Here is a 25425-nt window from a genome sequence, read left to right as displayed (position 1 = left end):
ATGTTATTTTCCAGCAGGACTTGGCACCCGTCCACACTGCCAAAAAGTACCAATACTTGGTTTAGTAACCACAGTATCACTGTGCTTGATTGGCCAGCAAACTCGCCTGATATTATCAGAAATGCAGGAGCCATGGATATTGCCCCCAATACTAAAAATACCAGCCTGCAGCAGCCCAGAATTGTCATATCCCATTACATGTGTCAATTCTGGCTCTTTACATGGCTCATCCCAATTGCCCTGGTGAGGTGGCAATCAGGGTAATATAAGAGGTTAATGAAGGCTGAAATTTGTCAAAAAATGACCGCTGCCATCAAGCCCTGGATTAGTAATGGGAGACGTCTACGAGACACCCTAATTATTTAGCCTGTAGGTGAAAAGAAATAAAACACAAACACTGAAAAAATCCTTTATTTGAAATAATATACACACACCCTCATTCACCCCTTTATTAATCCCCAAACCATCCTTGCAGATATGATGTGATACATATGACATCCTACAACGATTCTCAGCTCTGCTACATTTAGAGGCTGCAGGAGGGAAAACATGTCAGCTCTCTGCAGACTGCATTAATCATTGCCAGCAAAGGGGAACCCAGCTGTGAGCAGGTGACATTCACTGGAGGTAACACTCAGGTTCACATGGTTTGACCTCAGGTGACCTGAAGGCCAGACTGTGGGACATGGCCGTGAACCGCAGTCCGACAGTCCGGTAGTCAGTTCACTTGAGGTAACGCTGGGGGCTTCCCCGCTGCCCTCAGTAAAAGTGCTGCCAGATTGTCGGACTAGGGGACATGTTTTTTTAATGAAATACTTACCAGGTTAGTAATGGGGGTGTCTAATAGACTCTTATCCATTACTATCCCCTGGGCTTGATGTCAGGTGTCAAATTCACAGCAGATACCAACCCCAAAAGTATTAACCAGATTGCAGGATGATGATAAGGTAAGAAAGAGGACCGCACTCCTTCACTGTGCTGGAAACTTTATTCAGACAGGTGCAAGGTAAAAAGCTGGAGGCAACCTGTATGCCAGCTCCTGCTATGGACAACGGCCATTTCGCCTATTAATTAGGCTTCCATGGGTCCACTCGTGGAAGCCTAATTAATTGGCGAAACGGCCGTTGTCCATAGCAGGAGCTGGCATACAAGTTGCCACTAGCTTTTTACCTTGTACCTGTCTGAATAAAGATTCCAGCACAGTGAAGGAGTGCGGTCCTCTTGCTTACCTTATCATCATCCTTGGATCTTGTTTTGTGACACGCACCCTGCTCTGCACTGAATCACCGGCAAGTAAATACCCCGGGCATATGCGGTACCGCAGGTGACAGGCAGTGGTGCATGACCACTCTTCATTTGTGCACGACCACTCTTCATTTGTGCATTAACCAGATTGCTACTGCACCAGGCAATCAGGAAGAGCAGTGGATAGTGCCAGAATTGGCACATCTAATGGATGCGCAACTTCTGGGGTGGCTGCGGGCTTCTTTTTTTAGGCCAGGAGGTGCCAAGTAACCATGGCCCTTCCTGCTCTGATAATACCAGCCCTTAGCTGCCTACTTTACCTTGGCTCATTATCAAAAATAGGGCGGATCAGAAGCCATTTGTTTATTATTATTATTATTTTTATTGTTTCTTTAAATAAAAAAAATCAGTACATGGTAAAACTGATAGCTGAGGATTGCAGCCCACAGTTGTCTGTATTACCTACACTAATTATCAAATATAGGTGGGAGTCCACATCAATTTTTTTTATTTATTGTATATCCACATATTTGCAGGGCAATTGCCCACATTGTGCCCCCTAGCCCTTACTATAACCATTTTACAGCACAGAAGTTCGTTTTTCCATGGTCCGCAGTCAAGTTTAGGTAGAGTTCGAGAACTGAAGCAAACTTTTAACTTAGGTCCAGAAGAAGTTGGCAAACCCAAACATCAACGCGTTCGCTTATCACTTCCAAGGACCTCATTCCCACAGGAATTATTCGAATCAAAAATTAAAGCTTGCCATGTCACACCCCAGGGCTATGGGGTACTTGGTCCCGGGCCTGGTTTCACTGGGAAGTGTCACGGGTGTAATGGCCGGTGTCCGGTTCCGTGACCCTGGGGGGGTCGCTTTTAAAAGGGGGTATTTACAGGGATTATAATAAAGTTTTTGATGTGATGCCACTTGCGGGTTGTAGCTAGATGGATAGAGTCGCCTCTGCACAGTCTCTCACTGCTGGGGCTGATGTTAATGGCAGCCTGGATGTTATGGCCCTCCGCAAGTAAGGCTAGGCCCCAGGGGATAAACAATGGTGTTTGATGTTAAAATCCGTTCACAATACTGGGGCACGGAAAGAAGGTAGACCACGCAAGGGTTTGCAGTGTAAATGGTTCTTTACTCATGATGGTGATGCTTGCAACCCGATGGAGGCTGGTCCTCATCACTGGTCCCCTTAGTTTCAGTGCCGGTGTGGTGACCTGGTGGCTTACTTCCCCTGCAGCCATCTCTGGTGGGTTGGTTCCCGTGGCTTGGAACGTCTGGGGGTTCCCTCCTAGTTGTCTTTCGGTTTTGGTCCATATGGCAGGCAGTTTGAACCCTGTCGGTTCGGTCCTCAGTACCCGGTCCCCTGTTTCTCCTGTCACTGCTGTGCCCCGGACTCTGTGGTCGGTAAGGTCCTGGATGGTCCCCTCATCATGCAGATTTTATCAGGTCTGCCTGGAGCGTTTTCCTGACCTAGGGCTCTGCACCCCACCGGTGCTATGGTTCTGAGAGTACTCACCCATACTCCTTCAGCAACCACACGCCTGAGCCTGACAGGTCACTGTTACACTCTCCCGTCAGTGTCATTACTTCCATCTCGTTTCACTTCAACTTACTGACTGTATGACCCCTCCTCCCTGGTTGTCGTCTAGTGAACTGGATCAGTTCCACCCCTAGGGGGCCATCCATTGGGTCCAATCATAGCCTGTCACCAGTTCTTGGGGAAGAGGAACAACAGGAATTATATGTGTGTTTTGGTGTTACCAGCACTGCTCTTCTGGGTCCCTGGGGGTAGGCCCTGCATCTTTGACAGGATGCAGTTCCCTGTAGATCCTGATGGCTCAGGGGCACACCAGCCACCTAATATAACTAATTTAACACAAAAAGTACACCTGCATCTGAGCAAATGAAATATTGAGAAATCCCCTGGGCCAGATAGCATTCATCCACAGACATTGATAGAATTGACTTCAGTAATTGACAGACTGCTGTATCTCATCTTTTTAGACTGTCTTGTAACAGGTTTGGTGCCTCAGGATTGGAAAATGGCTGATGTCGTACTGATATTTAAGAAGGCTAAAAAGGTAGATCCATGTAACTACCATCTCATAAGTCTGACATCAGTGGTATGCAAAGTTTTTGAGGGCATTTTAAGAGATGACACGCAAAAATGTTGCAGATAATAATATAATAAAGTACAACCAGAATGGATTCACAAAAGATAAGTCTAACCAAAATGTTGGGTTTCTATGAGGAGGTAAGTGCAAATCTGGATATTGGTAATGCAGCTGATGTGATTTATCTGGACTTTGCATTTGATACTGTACCACATAACCACTTTATACTGAAGCTCCAGAAGTAGGGACTAGGGAAAATATAGGCAGTATATGCAGATGGGTAAGAAATTGGCTAAAAGGAAACAAAGTTGTTATAAATGGTACATTCTCTAAATGGGATATAGTCATCAGAGGGGCACTGGAAGAATCTGTGCTAGGACCAATAGTTTTATTCTCTTGTTTATTCTATTGTTATAATCTCTTTATTAATGACCTAGTGGATGGGATTGAGATTAAAGTGTCAGTCTCTGCTGATGACACCAGACTATGTAGAATATTAAAAACGGACCTTGATAGTACACTATTACAAAACGATCTGGATAAGATGTCAGAATGGACAGACACTTGCCAAATGCACCTAGGATGGAGTAATCCTATTGCTGCATATTCATTAAATGGAAGTAAACTCAGTACTATAGAACAGGAGAGGGACTTGGGTATTCAGGTTACAAGTAAGCTGAGCAGCAGCACTCAATGTCAAGCAGGAGGTGCAAAAGCAAACAAGATTTTAGGTTGTATAAGAATAGATAAAATCCCTTGATCCCAACGTATAGCGACGTCTGAGCCCCCAGTCTCTCCCTATCTCCTGTCCTGTAACAAAGGAGAGAGGGAGAGGGGGATTATGGTATTGCCCGAAGCTTGCTCACCTCAAATGGTTGTGCACCCGTGCACATTTGCAGTAAAGGATCCACGGGGTCCCACTGATGCCTGGAGCTGTCTGAAATCCCAAGGAACAGAGTGGAGCGAGTCCTTCCAAGTTGGTCACGGGACCGCGAGCACGCGGAAGTGCGTCACCGCAGGTCCTATGCAGTCAGAGAAACCCGGAGTCACAGCAACCGTGGGTCATTGTAATTGTTGTAGAAACTCGCTGCTCCCAGAGCTGCTCCTGCCGTTAATCCCTCAAGGGCATAATGTATGTGAAGATAACGGAGTAACGGTCAGATAGGAGCATTAGGGAACAGGAGGATAGGAAGGATTTTAAAATTACAAACCTTCTATTTAGTTTAAAATCTCTTCTCCTGGACCTGATGGTAGTGACCCCTCCACACCCACCAGCCAAAGGGACAAACCGGGACAGAGACCTCCAGAACACCAATATTGTCCCACAGACAGGGGGCAACACCAAATACAGACACCCAAAAACAAACAACTAGGGAAAACATACAGAGGTGAACAGGAACCAACATCAGAAGGGGAGAAGTAAGTACACCAGGGAGCTAAAGGTTTTCTGATAATTCTTTTGTAGTTCACTCATCTAAGCTTCCCACTGTGTATACAGTTAGGTCTAGAATTATTTGGACAGATACAGTTATACAATCGGAGCTGGGTGTCAACCTGTTTTTTGCAAGAGAAGATGACATTTTCCGATGTGCCATTTTTATTTATATGACTTTTTGATCACGTTTTATGTCACTTTATTTGTCAGCTGCATGATGAACAGACATTATTTTTGCTACCTTTTTATTAAAGATTTTTATGGTGTTCACTGAAGGGTTTAACTAGTGTGACATTCTTATAGATCGTGTTGTTACGGACTCAGCAATATCAAATATGTCAGGGTTTTGTTTCTTTTTTACATAAATATGCATATTTATTGGATTTTTGTTGGTTCTTCATTCTCTGATTTTTTTTAAAAAAAAATATTTTTACAATTTGTTTTTTACTTTTTTACTTAGTCCCTATATGGGACATCATGTTTTCCTACCCCAGCATTGCAATACATTGTACTGTCAGTGCTGCCCTGTCAAAAGCATCTGGAATCATGCTATCCATAGCTGGGTGACTTGGAGGTCGTCATGACAAACTTGGTGCACCATGGCAACGATTGTGCCCTAGTGATCAAAAAGCGGGGGCACCAATTGGAGCAGAGAGGGAGCATGATCCCTCTCCCAGACTTGTAAACGCTGTGATCAATATCAACAGCGGTATTTAGGGGGTTAAACAGCCAGAGACGGTGCAAGCACCATCCCTGGCTATGACATCTGGGGATCAGTGATCACTTGGTAGTGTGCCTGAGTCTCCGCAATGGCCATGACGAACCCCATACATCATGGATCGGGAAGCCCTGTATGACCATGATGTATGAGGTACATCAAAAGTTGAGAAGGTGTTAAGGGGTTTTGGCTTGTTCAGACAAATATATTAAAAGTTCATTTGTTGTCTGTATGTAAAACTGATAGGGTTCGGAAAGCACTGTCACCAATGCAAGTCAATATGGTAGTTCACATGAACACTTTTACACATGGACAAATGGTCTGTATGAAAAGTATTCTCGATCAAACTCACTCATTATAAGTCAATAGATGCTTAAAAAAACAGATAATATACCATCCTTGTCAGGCATTTTTCATGGATAGATTACAATTGCAAAGATTAGAAACTGAATTTGATCTTATTATTTATTACATTGTTCATGTAAAAACAGATACCACATAGATGTAAAAAAACTAAACACATGGATGACATATGAGTGACTATACAGATGTAAAACCATTATTTTTTCTGGATGTAGAACAGATGCCTGTATAAACCCAGTCATAGCGGGACTTGCAATTAGCAGCAAATTGATTGTCTGCAAATCAAATATTTGAGGAACCAATGTGGATGAAGCTGAAAAATTCAAATGGTATTATTTATTTTACTTGCTTATATAGTGCTATTAATTCCACAGAGATTTAACGGCATGACCATCTCTGTCCCCATTGGGGCTCACAATCTAAATTCCCTATCAGTATGTCTTTGGTGTGTGGGAGGAAACCGGAGAACCCGGAAGAAAGCCATGCAAACAAGAAAAGAACATACAAACTCCTTGCAAATGTTGTCCTTGATGGGATTGTACCACCCCCAGCAGCGGTTGAACCGCTCAGGTCCTTGTGTCGCTACTCGTGGCTTGAGGGTCTCCGGACCCGCGGGGCTCGAGGTCACTCTTAATTGTAGAAGGGGGTTTATTTACAGGGGAGATATAGTTTGTGACGCCACCCGTGGTGTGCGGTAATAGGGAGTACCGCAGCTGCCGTTGGGAGTACCCAGGGTGATGGAGTGGGGCAGCCAGATGACGTTACCCCCCACGGGTAGGGAAGGCCCCGGGACTCTGGAAGGTGGGATGGATCACAGGGGGAGAGCAGGCTTGCTGGTAGCAGGAGCTGATCAAGTACTCACTCAGAAGGAAAGCAGATGCTGACAACGTAGTAAATCAAGTCTCTGGGTGCCACTGCCCTCCTGGGGGAGCTCATCCGGGTTCTGTCCCCTGCAGCACAGCTTGAGGGTCCGGATCCTGCCTCCGTGCACAGAATTTTAGTGTTCGTTGTGACCCGTAAGCTTGGAGCTGTCCGGGCCCCGCTCCCTGCTATGGGTAGCAAAAGAGCTTTCTCTCAGGGGCTCACCCTCGGGATTTCAGTGGGCTGCTTTGCTTGGAAAGCCCTATCCCCTTTGTTGCGCTAGTGCCCCCGATCTCTGAGCTTCGTGGGAACAGTCCGTAAAGGCCCTGTCCTCCGCAGGTTAATTGCTGGATTGCTTAAATCCTCTCCCCGGCCTAGGGTCCATGTACCCCATCGTGCCTTTGGTCCCAGCCCAGCTATTGGACTGCAGCTGCTGACTGTCCTCCTAGACTCAGCCAGGCACCCAGTCCCAATATCCCGCGACCGGGTCTCCGACTCCTCCGGTTCCAGACCACCGTCTGCAACCTTATCCACTTCTCCCCTGGGAGCTCCAACTCCCAGCTTCCTTGAGCTCCTCACTGCTCAAGGGCTACCACTGCACTGACTTGTCACCTCCCACCTCCCTGCCTGACCCCTAGGTGGGCGGCCTTATTCCAGCTTAGCAGCCCACTGGTGTGCCTGACAGGACGTGGTGCGAGGTGTGATTAGGATTTGTGTATGAGGATGGAGGCAGTAATAATAATATTTATTCATTTATATAGCGCTGTTAATTCCACAGCACTTTACATACAATGGCAACAAAGTCCCTATTAGGGCTCGCAATCTAGGTTCCCTATCAGTATGTCTTTGGAGTGTGGGAGGAAGCCGGAGTACCCGGAGGAAACCCACGCAAACACGGGGAGAACATACAAACTACATGCAAATGGTATCTTTGGTGGTTTGGTTATGCGGATGGAGGCAGTACTGCAAGTTGGGAACGCAGAACCATGGGGTTTGAGTCCTGCACTGGGAGATAAAGAGCTTGCAGTACTCTGTGATGACCTGACTAGTCTAGGGGCATCACAGGATTTCAACCCAGTACTGCAAGATTGCAATGTTAAGCACTGAGCCACCAAAAGACACGTTCTCTTCAGTTATGAAATATCATCATTATATGTATATACTTGTGAGTTTTAAGCTGGTGTCACACATAGCGACAGCGACATCGCTGTTACGTCACCATTTTCTGTAATGTAACAGCGACCTTGTAAGTCGCTGTTATGATCGCTGCTTAGCTGTCAAACACAGTGACGCAGCAGCGATCATAACGTCGCTACATGTGCAGAGAGCAGGGAGCCGCACACACTGCTTAGTGCTGGCTCCTTGCTCTCCTAGCTACAGTACAGATCGGGTTAATTAACCCGATGTGTACTGCAGCTACATGTCACAGTGCAGAGAGCAGGGAGCCGCGCACACTGCTTAGCGCTGGCTCCTTGCTCTCCTAGCTACAGTACACATCGGGTTAATTAACCCGATGTGTACTGCAGCTACATGTCACAGTGCAGAGAGCAGGGAGCCGCGCACACTGCTTAGCGCTGGCTCCTTGCTCTCCTAGCTACAGTACACATAGGGTTAATTACCCAATGCGTACTGCAGCTACATGTGCACAGAGCAGGAGCCGGCACTAGCAGCAAGAGCGGCGGAGGCTGGTAACGAAGGTAAATATCGGGTAACCAGGGAAATGTCTTCCCTTGGTTACCCGATGTTTACAGTGGTTACAGTTTTCCGCAGCTGCCAGACGCCGGCTCCTGCTCCCTGCTCGCTTCATTTTGTCGCTCTCTCGCTGTCACACACAGCGATGTGTGCTTCACAGCAGGAAAGCGACGACGAAAAAATGAAGCAGGACATTCAGCAACGAGCAACGACCTCACAGCAGGGGCCAGCTCGTTGCTGGACGTCACACACAGCGACAGCGACGGGACGTCGCTGCAACGTCACAGAAAATGGTGACATAGCAGCGATGTCGTTGTCGTCGTCGCTGTGTGTGACACCACCTTTAGACACCTTCAAAACAGCATCATTTATTCAAGGCATATTTGCACAGTCAGTAATGTTGTATGGATAGACAGACAGACAGATGGACAGATAGACTGTAGAGAGACAGACAGACGGACAGACAGACAGACAGACAGACAGACAGACAGACAGACAGACAGACAGATAGATAGATAGATAGACTGGACAAGTCGGCTGGGTATCATCATTGCTGTCTTCCAGTCTGCACGTCTATTATTTGTAGATGTATAGAAAAATAACTCATATCTATGAGTTCCTACAACTTTTTATGATGGGAACAAGTAGAACTCTTTCACTTGTTAAGTCAATTCTGAAACATTTTATTGTATGTCGGTACTTTCATTCTCGTATAATAGCTTACTTCTGCAGTCTTTTTTCTTCCACTGTAATTTTGTGTCCTTGCTGAACTGCGATAAACTTCAATGAAATTGTCTCCAGTTAATACACAATATAACATAATATGTGTTTAAAGGACACTCGGCGCCCATCATGTGCAGTCAGCCCTAATTGATTATATCACCCAAGGCTGTGGAACCATTATCAATTAAACAGGAAGTATACATTTCTCTTTTCTTCTTTACAGTGGAGGGTTGAAGGAGGTAGTTCAGTTTGAAATCACCCAACCTGAACATTTCCTTGAAGACATGCGGAGAACTACTGTATGTTTTCATTAGAAGTGACATTCAATTGCAAATCTTCTAACTACACATTGAAAACATCTGAAAATTTACATAACAAAACAAAGCTGCAAAGAAATGTAAATTACTTAAAGCATCTTGGTATCAGAAAGTAAGAGAGGGAAAGGAAAGAAAGAGACCTTGTGTTTCCTCTATACGAAACGGGATTACAAGCAGCAATTTCCACTATGATCCTACTGACATTGTCAGATCATTGGCATTATTGTTAAATGTATTCAATCATTAACTTCCATCTTGGAATCCAGAGATAGCGCTTATCTCTAGAGAAATACTATATGAAAGTTCAGCAGCGCAAAAGTATACCAAGTTCAAGACAGATTTTAGCCTCTGAATTTAAAAAAAGATGGTTTCCAAAGCAAACAGCATTTTACAATGCTAAGAAAACAAATATATTAATGAATTACAAAGTATATTAAAAAGTTACTTAACCCTACATTATTCAATGTTTAAAGTGTAACCGTTGTTTAAAAATGTTATCTCTTAAATTAATAATAAAGCAACTTTGTAATATGTTTTATCAGTAGTGATGGGGAACCTGCAGAAATCCGGGAAAGATGGATACAACCGTATTTTAAAAAAGAAAAACGGTTAGGCAGCAGAATTAATCCCTGATATCTGCCTGTGTGCTGATCCGCAAAAACGTCTATGGGGACCCGAATCATGAGATTTAAAATTGTGATAGAAAGGGCTATGAAGATTAGAGCAAGTGCGTTATACCAGAAAACTGGTGCAGACATTTCAGCATCAAATTTTCATCTCCTGGCTGAAAACCGCACTGAAACAGCATCAAAACCATTTTTGTGAGGTTCCTTGCTAAGAGATGCAGATTTGGTGGTGGAATTTATACACCATATTCCGGTACCAAATCTGGATCTCCTGGCAAAAAACGCACCATCAATGCATCAAAATGGCATCATGTATACATTTTAGCACTGAATCTGCAACTGTTGGCAAAAAAAGGGGTTTTCTGCCAAGAAATGCAGGTCTGTGAACTAAAGGTTAGGTCACTGAGTTTAATGAGGTCACCTGAGGTCAGTTTACCTGCGGTCACAGGTGGGGTATCATGAGAATTTCCAGCTGTGACCGCTGATAAACTGAGTGACGTCACTGCTCACAGATGCAGCTAAATGAGTCTTTGCCTGAAACCCACAGCATGCGAACATATTCTGTGCACATGGGCTGTGACTTCAGTATATATATAGCAGAGCCGGAACAGTTATGAAACTTCGTGGGAATTATGTCAGAACTGGGTGCTTGGGGTCAATAGAAGGATGAAAGATGTTTTTGTATTTTATTTCAAATAAAGTATTTTTTCAGTGTTTGGTTTTTTTTTTCACTTTTCACAGATTAGTAATGTGCAAGACTCATATATGCCTTATATTACTAATCTAGGGTTTAGTGGCAGCTCTTAGCTGTCATTAACCCCTGATATTACCCTGATTGCCACCGTACCAGGGCAATCAGGATGAGCAGGGTAAAGTGCCGGGATTGTCCCATTTAATAGATGTGACATTTCAGGGCGACTGAAGGATGCTATTTTTAAGATGAGGGGCCCAATAACAATGGGTCTCCCCAGCCTGAGAATACCAGCCTCCAACAGCACAGTTTTATTTAATTATTTATTTTAATAATTAAAAAAAAGCCTCATGAGGTCCAACTTATTTTGATACACAGCCAAGATAAGCTATAAGGTATTCCGCGTGGATCTGGACTTTTACAGTCCTGGTTCACCCATCCATAATTTTCAGACAAATTTGCTTCTTTCTCTGCCAAAATGGATGTCATTATCAAAATTCTCAATTCTGAGGTAAAAATCTGTATTCAGTGAAGACAGACTGTACCATTATTGACATAGATGATGGCAGTTGTTACTGATAAAGTTATATCTAGATAGAAGGGAGAGGAAACGCAGAAGCTCTGCCCCTAGCTATTGCCTTCTCCGGTCTACATAGAATTGTATCCATAACAACTGCCATCTCTTATCTTAGTAATGGAAAAGTCTTCATATAAAAAAATACAAATAAATAAAAAAAAAGGAGAAATAAAGAAAATAAAAATGAAGCAAGCGCTTCATACATTCCCAGGCTCCGGCCCGGGTGTATGCTGCTCCCAAAATGCTGTACACTGCTCCTGTGGCCTCCCTGGGCTTCTCATTTCATATGCATGGCCTTTCCCGCCCTCTGGCAGGGCTGGCATCTGTGATTGGTTGCAGTCAGATGCGCCCCCATCCTGTGTGACGCATCTCCCTGCATCCAGTCACCACTCATCGCAGCTAATTCATTCTGCACTGACAGCGGGAAGTGATGCTGCCCTATGGCCACTCGCTGTGATATTCAGATGTAGCATCAATCATCAATTCATCATCTGAATCATCGTGGAACCTCGTGTGGATTACATCGGACCTGAGGTGTGTGTTGGGGTTAATAAAGTGGTGACAGAGGATGGATTTTGTATTTTATTCCAAATAAAGGATTTTTTCGGTGTCTGTGTTTGTTTACTTTAATTTACAGATTAATGATGCAGGTGTCATAGATGCCTTCCATCATTAATCTAGGGTTTAGTAGCAACTGTGTCCTGTTATTACCCCCTCATTAACCCGATTGCAACCGCATCAGGGCATTCGGAAAGAGCTGGTAAAGTTCCAGGCTTGTCACATTTAATGGATGGCGGCTGGGGGCTGTAGCAACTGATATTTTTAGGTTGGGTCTCTCCAGCCTGAGAATACAGCCCCAGCCGTCAGCTTTATCTTGGCTGGGTATGAAAATTGGGTGGTCCACACGTCGTTTCTTTAAATTATTTATTTAAATAATTTTAAAAACAGCCGCATGCCGTTCCTCTTAGGCCGGAGTCACTTTTGCGAGGGACTTGCACGAGTCTCGCATCGCAACACGCAGCATGGCCGCACACTCTTCTGACAGGAGCGGGTCAACTGTAGTCATATGCAGCTGCACACTCGTTTCTGGAGAGCATCAGGCCTTGCCTGGTGATGCGATGTGAGACTCGCTCAAGTGTGACTCCGGCCTTATGGTGCGCTTACAAGAACCATATGACTCTCACGAGTCTCGCATCACATCACCTGGTAGCCGCACACTCTCTGGACACGAGCGTTCAGCTGCATAGAAATACATGCAGATGCACGCTCCTGTCAAGAGAGTGTGCGGCTGCCGGGTGATGTGATGCGAGACTCGCACAAGTATATGACTCCAGCCTTATTTTGATACAGATCCATGATAAAGCCCGACAGCTGGTGGCTGCAACTGTAGGCTTTATCTGTGCTAGTTTCAGAATACAGGGGAGGACCCTATGCCGATTGTTTGATTTATTCATTTATTTTAATACCACGATACTCACCCGCAGACATTTGCACTGCTTTCTCCACCCACCGGCCGTCCTGGCGCTTGTGATTGGTTGCAGTCAGCTGACATGCTGACAATCAGGGTGGGGGTGTGTCTAACTGCAACCAATTACACGCACCGGTGGGCGAGGAAAGCAGTGAATATTCAATGAGGGTTAATTGTTGGCTCCGGAAGTGAAAGCGTGACCTGGAAGTAGCTTGCCGCCATGATGGAGGTTCAGTGAGCACACCGAGCATGCTCCTACCCCTCTACCCCTTCTACCAACATTTTTAATCTCTGGATTCTGGTTCCCATAGACTTATATGGGTAACAGATTTCGGACCTTTTTTTTTTTAAATTTAGCAGGGACCCACAGGTCCCGGTTTTCTGCGACTCCGACCAGCTTTAGTGATTAACTAGTTTTTCTGATAAACATTCATGATAATAATCTATTATATACAAGGCTGAAAAGCTTTAGGGTACGTGCACACACTGCGTTTTTTTGACGCTGCGTTTTTGTGCGTTTTTGGCCGCTAAAAACGCACAAAAACGCACCTGCGTCGAAAAAACGCGGCAAAAAACGCACGCGTTTTGCCGCGATTTGGTGCGTTTTTTTGCTGCGTTTTGCTGCGTTTTTGCTCACTGCGTCCTTATGCGTTTTTTATCAGTGAACAAAAAAAAAAGGTCTGATGTCATTTCCTTCTTCAATGTGTTCTTCATTCTCCACTAGTGTATGCAGAAGAGCAGACAGCTGCAGAACTACAAGGCTCAGCATCCTCCATCCAATAGTGTATGCAGGAGAGCAGACAGCAGCTGTCGAACTACAAGGCTCAGCATCCTCCTTCCAGGACTGTATGCAGGATTTCTTTGCCCCCCCAAACAAAAAAAATGACGTGGGCTTCGCCATATTTTTGTATGCTAGCCGGGTACAGCAGGCAGGTACGGGCTGCCCCCAACCCCCAGCTGCCTATTTGTACCCGGCTGGGAACCAAAAATATAGGGAAGCCCTTTTTTTTTTAAATTATTTCAAGAATTTCATGAAATCATTTTAAAAAAAAATGACGTGGGCTTCGCCCAATTTTTGAGTCCAGCCGGGTACAACTAGGCAGCTGGGGATTGGAATCCACAGTGCAGGGTACCCATGCTTTCTGGGCACCCCCGCTGTGAATTGCAGTCCCGCAGCCACCCCAGAAAATGGCGCTTTCATAGAAGCACCATCTTCTGGCGCTGTATCCAACTCTTCCAGCTGCCCTGAAGCCGGGTGGCTCGCTGGGTAATAATGGAGTTAGGGCTAGCTGTATATTATCAGCTAGCCCTAAGCCCGAAATTCATGGTGTCACGCCAATATTAGACATGGCCACCATGAATTTCTAGTAAAGATAAAAAAAAAACACAACACACAGAAAAATATTTTTATTAGAAATAAAACACAACACAATTAGTGACTCCATCTTTATTGAAATAAAGAACCCCCCTCCACAGTAATCCTGGGTCAGGGTCCCGCGCCGTCCAATCCGGATCCAATATCATCTGATCGGTTTTCTGGAAGGCAAAGCGATCAGATGATGTGTCAGGATCAAGTGCCTGAATCCCATCACACATCAGCTGATTGTATAAAAGCCGATTATACAATCAGCTGATGCATCGGTGCAAAAAAAAAAAAAAAAAATAATACTCACTTATGTGCTGATTACCGGCAGCTCCTGCAGCGATGGGGCGGGAGTCTGATCCTGTTCGATCGCTACAGCAGCTGCCGGTAATCAGGGATGAAGTCTCCTGACGCATCCGCTGATACCGGCCGGGCGCCCGCATCACCGCGATACTTACGATCAGCTGATGCGTCAGGTGACTGCATCAGGTGATCCATCGCCAGGTCCTGCATCCATCGGAGCTTTCCCGGCCGTCTGCACATAGCCGGAGCGGGGGTGGCGATACCGTGAGAGGAGATGGGAGCGGGCATGGCACCGGGAGTCTGCAGACAGGTGAGTATAACTTTTTTTTTTTTTCTACTGTTAACTTTTGTTTTCGCAGTCGCTTCCACCTCCTGCCTGTACATGGCACCGCACGGCAGCATACATGCACAGGATGGGAGGTGGAAGCAGCGGTGACGGTACCGGGAGGATTCACGCTTCTGTATATACTGACAGAAGGAATCCTCTTCCTGTACACATCACTTTACTACCCACCTCCTGCGTTTATAGCTGCGTTTTTGGTCTTAGAAACGCACCAAAACGCACCAAAACGCAGCTATTTGCGTTTCTCATTGCGTCTTTCAACATCCCATTGAACTCAATGGATGAAAAGCGCAGTGAAAAACGCGGGAATAATTGACATGCTGCGCTTTTGTGGTCACCACAAAAACGCAGCTGAAAAAAAAGCTGTGTGGGGACAGCAAAAATGAAAACTCATAGACTTTGCTGGGGAAGCAAAGTCATGCAGTGTTGAAGCCAAAAACGCACCCGAAAAACGCGCAAAAACGCTGAGAAAAACGCACTGTGTGCACATAGCCTTAGGCTAAGAACATTCATTGGGCAATGTCTGAGATTTTCTGGCCATGTCAGCCTTTCCGCCAACATATCCTTGATTTTCATATTGCAACATTACATGACATATTTCCTTTTTATTGAACAATCACTTCCGGGACCAAGACAGACAATGGCAGCTTATCCTATAGCTTGGGCCTCCGACATTACCGACATCGTACTGCTGCAGGGATACATCCTGAAAATTCTGTTCTGCTTGGATTTGAGAAAACATTTTTAATTGTTGCAAAAATAACTTTACAAATAAACCTAAATTAAGCTTAACTTTGGAGTGTGTTTATCTGTAAGCAGCCAGCAGTGATGTGGCTTTTTTCCCATAGAGGAAAGTATGTATACATAGCGCAAGGTAAGTTGTTTAGCTACAGAGAGAGGTAATGAATGAGTCACAATGATACAGATGACAGATGCCAAGCATTAGCTCACTAATGCTAAGTCCACAAACATTGCTTTGCCTCACCACAATATTTTTAAAGGTGTTTTTTTTCAGACATTGACTGTCTAAGAACCAGGTGCTCCCCTAGGCAAACATACTAGGATTTCACCTATTGAAAGCTGCCTGAGATCTACTCAAGTTACAAATAACATGCCTTTGGTCTTTAGTGAGATCAAAAGGACTAACTATTGGTAGCAATTCACACCATACTGTGCAAAGTCATCTAAATCTCCATTCTTAAACTGTAATGCAATAATGCTTGTTATTCTAAACTGCCCGTCCTCCCATCAGATGGCAATTTGAATAAATAGCAGTCCCTGTTTCATGCTGACAATTATCCTACTTGTTTAGCTGAGTTAAATGTGCGTCTGCTCCGGTTCTTTTTTTTTTATTCTTGCACAGATGGAATGAAGGAAAAAAAAAATCATAGTTCAAACACATTATAATGTAGAACACCCATGAATGATTCTGATTAGACTAGAAAAATGGTTCCGAACAGCTCTTATAGCAATCATATACTCATTTAGCTCTAAGATTAAAGAAAAATCAATGAATCTCATCAATTTACAGTTTTTATGGAGGCTGATGATAGGCTTGATTATTTTCTATGGAAATTTATCTTGAGATAATAGACAAGGGAACAATCGACTGTGGATAGCAGGAATCCCAGCTATAAAATTTGAGCAAACATATGCAGCAAGACTAGAATTAAATATGTAGGAATAAAGTTACTATTATTATTTATTTATTTATAGAGCATCCTTGATTCTGTGGCACCCCTGTGGTTAAGCACTACAGGGGAATACAGCACCTTAACAGCAAGGTTCAGTGCTCTTTGGTTACAGGTGAAAGAGAGAAGAAATGCAGAGTCTTAGATTGAGTAACATTGACTCAGCAGCCCCTACCTTCATATTCCTGGGACTGTTTATATAGTAGGTTTGTCAGGTTTATCCCCAAACCATTGACTGTTAACCTGGGATCCTAAATTAGAGGAGTCCCGGTATTCATCAAGAGTCTGACTACTAACCCCAAGCCGAGTTCACGACGCTGTTGCGGGATAGAGAAATCATGCAGCATCAGACCCCTGGGAAAACCAGCGACGAGACTAATGAGTGGGTTAAAGAGAGAGTCACAGAGCCCTCAGAGCAGGGACCGAGAAAGAGACATAGAAAGGTTACCTGACAGAGAGAGGTAACAGTGAAGGAGAAGAGGGAATCCAGCACAAATTCCTTTGGTTAAAATAATTGTACCTAAATTTCTACCTCACAGAGAGACTCTGTCATTAAATCTCCTCCGAAATTTGACCATTGGCCTTCTGGTAACCGAACTGTTTCTGCTGTGTACTGTGCAAAACAAACCAGATGCCAGTAGAAAGGACTTATTTAAGCTGATGTGGACTCGGTGTGTCATCTCTCCGCCGTTCGACAGGACCCTGCGACGTCAGAGAAGAAGGTAGCCATCACCGCTCGGTCGCTTCCCTCCTGGTCAGCGACCCGCCGCCCTGAGGTAAAATAGCTCCACCTGTGGGGAGCTGAGAGATCTTAAGCTGCCATCACCATCACCTCAGAGGTCGGCCGCGGGCAGCGCTGGTGTATCCCGCTTTCCAGACACCACAGGTGGCGTCACGTATATCCCCAAAATCATCCCTGTACCCCATTCCACAGCCGCAGAGTGAGCGCCCAGGGCACAAAGCCGGGACCGACCACCTGTGATAACCCCATCGAGAGTAAAGTATCCGTAGTCCCGGCACCAGAGTACCCCCCTATTGAAAACCCTGATGGTCGACTCAATTCCATGGTACTGTACATGTGAAGGGGTTAAATACAAAATACAGATATAAATGACAGTAAATAGACTGGTACTGAGGGAAGAAAGCCCTGCCCTTGAGGACTTACATTCTACAGGATAATCGGGAGGCGACAGTAGGTGATAACACTTTCACTCCATATACAATATGTGAAAGAAGAATCCATTTTATATTTTTTCCCTATTGATTTATGCTAAAAAGGTTTTCCAGAAATCATCTAAACCTTTCTACTGGGATGCAGCCTATAAGATGGAGAGTTGAGAGTGTCACTCCCCTGAGGATCCATGCTACTGTGTAAGTAGGCCAAGACAACAGTTTACTCCATCAGCTCTGCTAGCTTCATGAGGAGATGAGGAGTTGCATGTACATCAAAAATATACTTCTTGTAATATGGGCATCCAACTGTGAATAATATGTTAAAAACAGGGAAGTATATGTCTTTTTTCCTGAACAGTGCACACCTCTATGAGTTAGCGGCATGCCAAAGTCATCTATTTTGAAGAAAACATCGACACACAAGGGGCCTTGTATTAGTGGTTAAAGTGTCAAGCTTGAATAAATTTGCTTGCAGGTTCATTTCCTGAGTGAGTCACTTAAATTCCTCATGATCTTAGCCAAATGTATTCATCTTGATTTCACAGGATGTGCCATAGAAGTGAATATGTACCTGAATCTTTAAGGTAAACTAACATAATTCAAAAGCAAACTTACCATAAATTTTTTGTAGAAACAACCATAACTCTTGTTGATAGCGTAGTATTACATAGATAGCATTAACAAAAAGCTAATTTACAGCCAGAATTACTGATCTACTAAAATGTGGCATTTTTACTCCGGCTTGAGTTTTTGTGTAGTATTCAAACTGCTATTTTTTCTTTACAAAATGTGTACATTACCTTAAGATTATGAAATTGTGAAGGTTTTCTTGTTTTTTTAAATAAGATCATGCTATATGTTGAATTGCATTTCTATTTCTATTTGTCTCTCCAGTAAAGGAGACAAACTCTAGCACAGCGCCACCTATTGGAAGTAGCGATCCTAAAAGTCACAAGTGGATTTTCGACAATCCTTTGCAATATGACTCAGGATATATAAGCCAGATCAGAATCCCAATTTGCAGACACGGTGTTTCGGGGTGCTTGCCCCTCGTCAGTGCAAAGTATGGGGGTGTCTGATCTGGCTCATGAGAAAGCTATGTGGGGACCACGGGGGAACACTATTCTCCTTAAGGAGACTTTGCAAGCCAGTCTGGCTGCCAGGTAAGGGGACTTATAGCTGCAATGCCCCTAAAATTCCACGGGGGAACACTATTCTCCTTAAGGAGACTTTGCAAGCCAGTCTGGCTGCCAGGTAAGGGGACTTATAGCTGCAATGCCCCTCTGGGAAATATTCAAATTGTCTCTCCAGTAAAGGAGACAAACTCTAGCACAGCGCCACCTATTGGAAGTAGCGATCCTAAAAGTCACAAGTGGATTTTCGACAATCCTTTGCAATATGACTCAGGATATATAAGCCAGATCAGAATCCCAATTTGCAGACACGGTGTTTCGGGGTGCTTGCCCCTCGTCAGTGCAAAGTATGGGGGTGTCTGATCTGGCTCATGAGAAAGCTATGTGGGGACCACGGGGGAACACTATTCTCCTTAAGGAGACTTTGCAAGCCAGTCTGGCTGCCAGGTAAGGGGACTTATAGCTGCAATGCCCCTAAAATTCCACGGGGGAACACTATTCTCCTTAAGGAGACTTTGCAAGCCAGTCTGGCTGCCAGGTAAGGGGACTTATAGCTGCAATGCCCCTCTGGGAAATATTCAAATTGTCTCTCCAGTAAAGGAGACAAACTCTAGCACAGCGCCACCTATTGGAAGTAGCGATCCTAAAAGTCACAAGTGGATTTTCGACAATCCTTTGCAATATGACTCAGGATATATAAGCCAGATCAGAATCCCAATTTGCAGACACGGTGTTTCGGGGTGCTTGCCCCTCGTCAGTGCAAAGTATGGGGGTGTCTGATCTGGCTCATGAGAAAGCTATGTGGGGACCACGGGGGAACACTATTCTCCTTAAGGAGACTTTGCAAGCCAGTCTGGCTGCCAGGTAAGGGGACTTATAGCTGCAATGCCCCTAAAATTCCACGGGGGAACACTATTCTCCTTAAGGAGACTTTGCAAGCCAGTCTGGCTGCCAGGTAAGGGGACTTATAGCTGCAATGCCCCTCTGGGAAATATTCAAATTGTCTCTCCAGTAAAGGAGACAAACTCTAGCACAGCGCCACCTATTGGAAGTAGCGATCCTAAAAGTCACAAGTGGATTTTCGACAATCCTTTGCAATATGACTCAGGATATATAAGCCAGATCAGAATCCCAATTTGCAGACACGGTGTTTCGGGGTGCTTGCCCCTCGTCAGTGCAAAGTATGGGGGTGTCTGATCTGGCTCATGAGAAAAACTTTTTTTCATTGTCTTCAATGGGAACAACTATAGCATTTAACATGGCATTATATAAATGTGAATGTGATTCTTACATCAGGTAGTATATTGGGGCATATTTATCAAACTAAATGAGTCCGGATTCAGGTGACATTTTCACCCATAAAACTGTAACACAACTTGCATCAGATTTCTGAAGTATTTTTGACAATTTCCGAGTTTTGCTTATTAATACCTTCACGACCGGACGATTTTTCGCTTTCCGTTTTTTTTTCGCCATTCTTCATCTGAGAGATGTAACTTTTTTATTTTTCAGTCAATATGGTCATGTGAGGGCTCATTTTTTGCAGAACGAGCTGTACTTTTAAATGAAACCATACGTTTTACCATATAGTGTACTGGAAAATGGCAAAACAATTCCAAATGCAGAAAAATAGCAAAAAAAGTGCGATAGCACTATTGCTTTTGAGATATTTTAATCACTGTGTTCACTATATGGTAAAACTGATGTGCAGGTGTGATGCCTCAGGTCAGTGCGAGTTCGTAGACACCAAACATGTATAGGTTTACTTTTATATAAGGGGTTAAAAAAATCGGAATTTTGTCCGAAAAAAGTGGCGCATGTTTTAAGCCATATTCCGTGACCCATAGCATTCTCATTTTTTGGGATCTATGGCTCAGTGATAGCTTACTTTTTGCGTCTCGAGCTGACGTTTTTAACTGTACCCATTTTGTGCAGATGCTATGTTTTGATCGCCTGTTATTGCATTTTGCGCAAATGTTGTGGCAACAAAGAAACGTAATTTTGGCGTTTGGAATTTTTTTGCCGCTACGCTGTTTACTAATCAGATTAATTGATTTTATATTTTGATAGATTGGGCATTTCTAAATGCGGTGATACCAAATGTGTGTATATTTTTTATTTTGTTAACCCTTTAATTTTCAATGGGGCGAAAGGGGGGTGATTTGAACTTTTAGGTTTTTAAGTTTTTTTTTAATTTTTAAAACTTGTTTTTTTACTTTTTTTTTTATTTTACTAGTCCCCCTAGGGGGCTATAGCAATCAGAAATCCGATCGCTCTGCCCTATCTGCTGATCACAGCTACACAGCTGTAACAGCAGATATGCTCACTTTCTGCTTCACAGGGCTCCAGGCCGAGTGAAACTGAAAGTAATTCATGTGTAATATAGGAGTCATCCCATAACCCTGTGCTACCATGACAACCATCGGAATTCACGTAATCACATCACGTGACTTCCGGTATCAGCTGGTAAGTAAAAATTTACCACCGATGCCCTTATAATGGCGCTGTCAGATATTGACAGCGCCATTTAAGGGGTTAAACTGCATGAGCAGATAACGATTCTGCTCGTGCCTAGCAGGCACACATCTCAGCTGTGAAAATCAGCTGAGAAGTGCGCCGATCGCGGCATGCTGAGGCCGGCAGACCACGGGCAGTAATATTATGACGGCCAGGACGTAATGCCCGCAGTCATTAAGGGGTTAAAAAGAGGCAAGTTCAAGCGTGACACCATGCACTTAAAAATTTGCCAAAATTGAGGAGCACATTTCTGGTACAAATTAATAAAAAAAAATAGGAAGGGTGGGAAAGACAGATAGGACAGACTCAGGCTAAGTTCACATGTCATGTAATCTGTTAGAACAGATCCAGTAGAGATCCATTGAGAAAAAAGTTCGGAAAACACAACTTTTTTTGTCCATTTTTAAATAACTGATTTCAGCCGGATCTGTTTTTTTTAACATGGGAGTCTAATGAGAATTAATCCATTAGCGGATTGCTATTTAACAATACATTTTTCTTGCATTTGTAATGCATCCATTTTTTTCTTACAGGATCCGTGTCAAATGAAAAATAAATAGCAATCCATTAACTGATCTGTCCTCCATAAACGTCAATGGTAAAAAAATGGATCAGGCAGAAATCATTTTGCCAATCAATCTCTGTAGGATCTGTACTAATGGATGATTACACAATGTGAACTTGGCCTTATGCTATGATCACACATTGCTTTTTTGCTTTTTTTCTGCAGGCAAAACCAGCTCTCTTGGAAGTAAAGAAGTTGCTTACAAAAACTAGATTTTGCTACTTTTTGGTGCAAATTATATGTGCCATTTACAAGGCTGCCACAAGGAATTTCAGGATCCTATACTGGCAAAATTATTGGGCCCCCTTGAGACTCCACCCAGGCTCCCCCCTAGCTCCACCTCCACCTCTTGAACTTTCCACAGCCCTACCTCCACTTTTGGAAAAACTCCAATTCTGCAAAATGTCCTCTCCAATCACACATTAACCACTGTTAGGCTCTGCTATACATCAAAGTCGTCATTTTGACAGCCTGAAAAAAGCTGCATGCACCACTTTTTGTGCTCTCAAAATTCCGAATATCATCAAAAAGTTAATTTATTTCAGTAATTCAATACAAAAAGGAAAACACGTATATTACATGCTTGGATCCAACTCTCTGTGAACAGCCAGCTTCTTTAGCAATGACCTTTTGTGGCTTACCCTCCTTGAGAATTGTGTCAATGACTGCCTTAGGCCCGTTTCACACGTCAGTGAAAAACACAGACGTTTTTCACTGGCGTGTAAAACACGCACATGTCCCTGCGTGTGCCGAAAATCACGGCACATGTGGGTTGTCTAAGTGCAATCCGGGCTCCGTTCTCCGTGGCCCGTGATTGCACTTAGAGATTCACTCACCTGCGCCCGCTCCCGCTGTCCATGGTGCTGATCGCTCCCGCGACGCAGCATCCGGCCGGCGGTGACCCCCGCAGCAGCTGCTTCCGGGTCGGCTGTGTCGCGCATAATAAATATGCCCGACAGTAATCAGCCGGCACAGAAGGAGCAGGGAGAACGGGCTGCAGAGGACATCGCTGGAGCCGGGTGAGTTAAAATGTTTTTTTATTTTAAAAGCACGTTTTTTTCTGGCACGTGTTTCACGGACCACACCACTGCGTGGTCCGTGGAACATCAGTGATGCCAGAAAAAAATGGACATGTCTCCGTGCAGCAATCACGCACACGCGGGTACGCCGCACGGAGACACGTGCAGTGAAAAATCACTGACGTGTGAGCAGACCCATTCATTATAATGGGTCTGCGTATGTCAGTGATTCTGGTACGTTTAAAAAAAAGCACAAACGTACCAGAATCACTGACGTGTGAAAGGGGCCTTATGGACATCTGTCAAGTCAGCAGTCTTCCCCATGATTGTATCGCCTACTGAACCAGACCATTTTAAACACCTAGGAAGAATTTGCAGGTGTTTTGTGGTAATTATTCTAATTTTCTAAGATAATGACTTTTGGGTTTTCATTGGCTGTAAACCATAATCATCAACATTAACAGAAATAAACACTTGTAATAGATCACTTTGTTTGTAATGACTATATAATATATGTGTTTCCCTTTTTGTATTGAATTACTGAAATAAACTAATTTTTGGTGATATTCTAATTTATTGAGATGTATTTGAATATAATATAGAGGATATACTATACAGTACAGACCAAAAGTTTGGACACACCTCATCTCTAGAACAACTGTTAAGAGGAGACTTTGTGCAGCAGGCCTTCATGGTAAAATAGCTGCTAGGAAACCACTGCTAAGGACAGGCAACAAGCAGAAGAGACTTGTTTGGGCTAAAGAACACAAGGAATGGACATTAGACCAGTGAAATTCTGTGCTTTGGTCTAATGAGTCCAAATTTGAGATCTTTGGATCCAACCACCGTGTCTTTGTAGAAAATGTGAACGGATGGACTCTACATGCCTGGTTCCCGCCGTGAAGAATGGAGGAGGAGGTGTGATGGTGTGGGGGTGCTTTGCTGGTGGCACTGTTGGGGATTTATTCAAAATTGAAGGCATACTAAACCAGCATGGCTACCACAGCATCTTGCAGTGGCATGCTATTCCATCCGGTTTGCATTTAGTTCGACCATCATTTATTTTTCAACAGGACAATGACCCCAAACACACCTCCAGGCTGTGTAAGGGCTATCTGACTAAGAAGGAGAGTGATGGTGTGCTACGCCAGATGACCTAGTCTCCACAGTCACCAGACCTGAACCCAATCGAGATGGTTTGGGGTGAGCGGGACCGCAGAGTGAAGGCAAAAGGGCCAACAAGTGCTAAGCATCTCTGGGAACTCATTCAGAACTGTTGGAAAACCATTTCCGGTGACTACCTCTTGAAGCTCATCAAGAGAATGCCAAGAGTATGCAAAGTAGTAATGAAAGCAAAAGGTGGCTACTTTGAAGAACCTAGAATATAAGACATATTTTCAGTTGTTTCACACTTTAAGTATTTCATTCCACATGTTTTAATTCATAGTTTTGATGCCTTCAATGTGAATCTACAATTTTCAGAGTCCTGAAAATAACGAAAACTCTTTGAATGAGAAGGTGTGTCCAAACTTTTGGTCTGTCCTGTATTTACAGTATATATTTATATATTATAGAGGAAAAAGGCTGCTGGCTGTATATATAATTAATATTGAGGATACAGGCTGCTGGTTGTCTATATATATTAATATAATATTGAGCAGAGGTCTCAAACACGCGGCCCCTGAGGCTGCTTTTTGCGGCCCGCAGACCCTGTGACGATCACAGCTCTATGCCAGGAGGCACAGTACAGTTGAATCATTTGCGGTGCCGCACAGAGCAACTGTCTGCACTACACCAATGGATGACATGGCCAATCGGATTCAAGGAGGTGATGTCGCTGTATAACGTCACCTCCTTGCATCTGATTGGCCATTGGTATAGCGCTCAGAGCTCCTCTGTGCGGCAGCGCAAATAATTGGACTGTATCTGCCGGCGCCGGCTCCTGGCATAGAGGTGCGATCGTCACGGGGTCTGCAGGCCGCAAACAGCAGGTATGTATGTGCCGACGACCAGGACCTGCTGTGTCCTGGACGTGGCGGATCCCGACTGCGGAGCTGCGAGTCTCCTCCGCAGGAGAATACAGGAGACCGCAGCTGCTCATACCCACTATCAGGGTTCGGGCCGCTGCGGTCTTCTCGCTGTATTCTCAGTACGGAGGACACTTGAGACTCTGAAAGCCGCACAGCAGATTTGTGTTTGCTGCGGGCCGCACACACACAGTGGATGGGATTTCTAGAAATCCCATCCACTCTGCTTGTACTGTACAACCCAGCGCTCTGGACGCAGCTGAAACATGCCGCCTCCAAAACGCTTCAAACACTGATCAGCACACAGCCCTGAGGGAACGGGAGGAAAGGTGAGAAGAATTTTTTTTTTACGTCTGTGAAGAGCGGTATAATAGGGGACTAGGATGAGGGCACAAGGATGGCCACAATACTAGAAGTATTGGCACAATACTAGAAGGATGGGCACAATACTAGAAGG

Source organism: Anomaloglossus baeobatrachus, chromosome 2 (genome assembly GCF_048569485.1).
Source record: "Anomaloglossus baeobatrachus isolate aAnoBae1 chromosome 2, aAnoBae1.hap1, whole genome shotgun sequence".
NCBI lineage: Eukaryota > Metazoa > Chordata > Amphibia > Anura > Aromobatidae > Anomaloglossus > Anomaloglossus baeobatrachus.
The sequence above is the reverse complement of the archived record's forward strand: the minus strand, read 5'-3'. Positions refer to the sequence as shown.